The sequence below is a fragment of the Zea mays genome, chromosome 10 (genome assembly GCF_902167145.1).
Source record: "Zea mays cultivar B73 chromosome 10, Zm-B73-REFERENCE-NAM-5.0, whole genome shotgun sequence".
In the NCBI taxonomy this organism is placed as follows: Eukaryota; Viridiplantae; Streptophyta; class Magnoliopsida; order Poales; family Poaceae; genus Zea; species Zea mays.
In genome coordinates, this window is record NC_050105.1 from 142,430,432 (window position 1) to 142,434,370 (window position 3,939).

Consider the following 3,939-nt stretch of genomic DNA (forward strand, 5'->3'; position numbering starts at 1 on the left):
TACAAAGTTCCACTAGCTTCTGAAAACCCGCTACAGTTTATGGGAAGAGCACTTGCAAGAATCCCCCGTCTGACCGCCATCGCAGCAAAATCAACCCGAGAACCTTCTTGCATGCAACTCCCCTACTGCCCTTGCTCCTTTCGGGTAAGGTAGTCTTCCACTAGCTTTCCTAATTAGTTAGCCAAGGGGTCCCATTCCTCCCTTGTGGTGGCACGTGTTTCTCAAGTTAAGCTCCATGTTCCAATTAACATTAATGATCTTGACATGAACATAAATAGAATAACAAAAATAATTGGAACATGGATAAAATGAAATATTAACCCAAAACCATGTAAAACATTAGCAAAACTACCCAAGTGATTCAGGGGTAAACAAGGTAAAAGATAATCAGACTAGGGTGATCTATTGGGTCCCATCAAAATTGAGCCTATGCATGAATAAATGATTATAAAGAATATTATTGGATAACAAAAGTGGATCAAGGGCACAACTTTCCTTCAATGAGCTCCTGCTCAGCAACTTCTATCTGTTGGGCACCAGGATCCTCAGTCACAGGCTCTTCTACTCGCCACAATACAAACAAGCACAGTATAAAGGAAAAAAATAACATCACACCAAACATGTAAATAAAATACATAATAATAATCTACACATTAAAATAAGATTATGGGAACATGAATCATTAATTTTGGAGTTATAGATTTTAAATTATGAATTTCCAAAGGTTTTATGTGCTTGAAATGGGATTAAGTGAGAAATTATTTTTCTTACTATTTTCATGTCAAAACAGAGACTCTAAGTGATAAACAATAATATTACAAAATTTTAGAAACTGAAATAAATCAATTTGGAGTTCATATGAATTTTCTATGAATTTAGCAAGTTTCTAGCAATTATTTATACATTAAAAATCTATTTCTATTTTATTTTCTATGATTTTCAAGTTGTCTGGACTGGGCCTCATTTTCTAGAAAGTACAGGGGTGTCAGAGTAAAATTCCTAAGACTCAGAGTTATATAGTGATGGATGGCGGGTTGATACATCAGAAATCGAGGGATTCTTTTGTAAATGTGTACACCGAAGGGGTATCTTATGGTCTCGACCGTTGGATCAGATCCGAGGGCAGGAATTAGATCGTGAAACGTTACGTGAGGAAACGATCTCATCCGTCAATCTTTAGATCTATGGCTTATAGCTTAAATAATCGAACTCCAGTCCTGGGCGCACGATCTGACATCAACGGTCGCGAATCAATCCGTCTAAGTTGCTACTGTCATCAAATATCCACCATATAGGGCTGGATCAACAGCCACCCAGTCCTCTTCTACCTCGGGCATCAGCATGCGCGCGCGAGACAGTGGCGCCGTTGCCGTTCAGCTCTACCCCGCGTTCCCGTGATTGCTACAGTCTAAAGTCCGGCATTCATCTACCAAGCATGTAGCGAGTACGGTGGGAGAGAGACTTACACTGAGGCAAGGATGAGGTTGGCGATGATGACGCAAAGTCCCGCCACACGACCAGAGCTCCACGGTGGGTTGCCACCAAGAGACCCCAACGCATCCGTTGCCGCCGCAGGTGGTTCTACTACGCACCGCAGACTCCAATCTGCGACCAACCGAACCCACACGATGTGAGTGTGGTGACGGCGTCGCCCGCAAGCACTCAATCTCTCTCTTCTTCTCCTCGGTCAGCGGCAATGGCGAGTGGACGATCTCACGGTGGATTCAAGCGCGGAAGGGGAGGGCGAGGTCAAGAAGGTTAATATAGGCACGAGAACCGGGCGGTGGGTTAGCTGAGCCCTCGATCAGTCGTTGAAGTCCGCCCGTCGTGCCGAACTCGGCCCCCAGAAAATCACTGGAATCGTTGGAGTAGTTGCGTCATGGCGGCCATCACGTCGGGTGAAGCGGAGGCGGAGACCCAGTCACGCGAGGGAGAACATGACGGGTGGGCCCCAATCGATAGGGTGGAGTGCGCGGCGGAGAAAGAGATCCCGTGCTGCGTGCGGGGCTGGCCGGGCGGACCCACCTGGCAATCTCAGCGACGCGCAACGCATTAACCCACGTGACAGCGACTCAAGCGAGAACGGCGGGAGTGGTCTGTTGGGCTACTCGGAGGGATAAGTGGGCCAAAATGGCCTATATGTTTAGTACTTTCTTCTTATTCTTTTCTTTAGTTCTAGAATTTCCTTTAGGATTTAAATTCCTCTTTGGACTTTAACATATTTCTTTTTATGTTATTTTATATTGTCACAAATAATGCACTCACAATAAAAATTCTAACATGATGCATAATTTAGTAGCATCTATTTTATAATTATTTGTTTTTACATATGATGTTCACATGTGATGATGCATAAAGGTCAAACTCATATATAGATGAAGTGAAATTGTGTCTCCTTTTATATTATCTCTTACAAATCACAAATTGGGTATTACAGTAACTAAAAAATCCATTGTACCGGGCTACCGGCCCACTAAATAGCTTAGGCTTTAGGATAATATTCAACTACACTTGGTAATTATATATATATTGTGTAAAACAACAAAAATTATATTACTTTGGTAGGGACCGCGCGAACGCATATCCTCTCTACCACAAATTATGATTTCCACTCTCCTACTTGAGAAGATGGTAGACTAATGCTCCTCCCAAAGTGCAATGAAGGACAATAGCCTAGGCCATGACTCTTCTTGATCAGCCATAGACCCCATCCAGGTAAGTATGTGAAAGGGAAATGTGCCCTTGGGCCATTTCTATAAGTATTTTGGTGATTAGATGTCCAACACATATTGATTGAGTTCTAATGTGCTAAATGTGGAAGAAGTGTAAATCAAAGGACAATGTATGTTTCTACACTTAGTGAAATGTTTTTTGAGTACTAACATGCTTATCTAAGTGTTAGAAACAGAACCAAGAAAAGAAGATTTGGATTGAAGAAGAGTTGGCAGTGTACAGCCAACAACAGCTCGGGCCTGGCGCACCGGACTATCCGGTGGCGCACCGGACTGTCCGGTGGCGCACCGGACAGTGTCTGGTGCCCGAGGCTTGCCAACGGTGAACTAGCTGCTCTCAGAGTGACGCGACTATAAATCACCGGACCGTCCAGTGGTGCACCAGACTATCCGGTGAGTCGTCAGCGACGAACTCGTCGCTCTCGGGAAAAGAAAAAAGACGACGTGACTATAATTCACCGGACTGTCCAGTGGTGCACCGGACTGTCCGGTGAGCTAACGGCGCTAGCGGCCAACGGTCGTCCGCACGATCAACGCGCGACACGTGGCCAGCTCCAACGGTCGGCTGGGTGCACCGGACTGTCCGGTGTGCACCGGACAGTGTATGGTGCGCCATCTAGCCCCGAGGAGCAACGGTCGGATGCGCCCGATATGGAAGGAGATCGCACACCAGACAGCTACAATGGCTGTCCGGTGGTGCACCGCTCGGCAGAAGGCAACAATAGCCTTCCATGTTGATCTCCAACGGCTCCTGGCTGCCTTGGGGCTATAAAAGAGACCCCTAGGTACATGGAGCAGTACACCAAGCTTACAAGAAACATCCTAAGACACCTAGACTCTACATTCACGCAATCGGATCATAGTTCTTGAGATTTGAGCCCTTTCGTGTTGTAAACTCCTCGCGCTGTGTTTTGTGTGCTCACTTCTTCACTTGTGTGCGTGGTTGTGCTGCGGATTTGAGTCTTGCGTGTGTTGCTCTCCCATCCTTACTCTTGTGCTTTCTTTGTGATCTATATTGTAAGGGCGAGAGGCTCCAACTTGTGGAGATTCCTCGCAAACGGGAAGAATACTCTGAAAGGAAAAGACCATGGTATTCAAGTTGATCATTGGATCACTTGAAAGAGGTTGAGTGCAACCCTCGTCCATTGGGACACCACAATGTGGAAGTAGGCAAGTGTTACTTGGCTGAACCATGAGATAAAAATCG

At 45.5% G+C, this 3,939-nt stretch overlaps 1 non-coding gene across 1 annotated transcript; it reads right to left on the bottom strand.

The window, feature by feature from the left end:
- Positions 1–2,561: 2,561 nt before the first annotated feature.
- LOC111590334 (U1 spliceosomal RNA) lies at positions 2,562–2,723 on the bottom strand. Its single transcript, XR_004853465.1, has one exon. It is a non-coding gene; the product is annotated as a U1 spliceosomal RNA (small nuclear RNA).
- Positions 2,724–3,939: the final 1,216 nt, after the last annotated feature.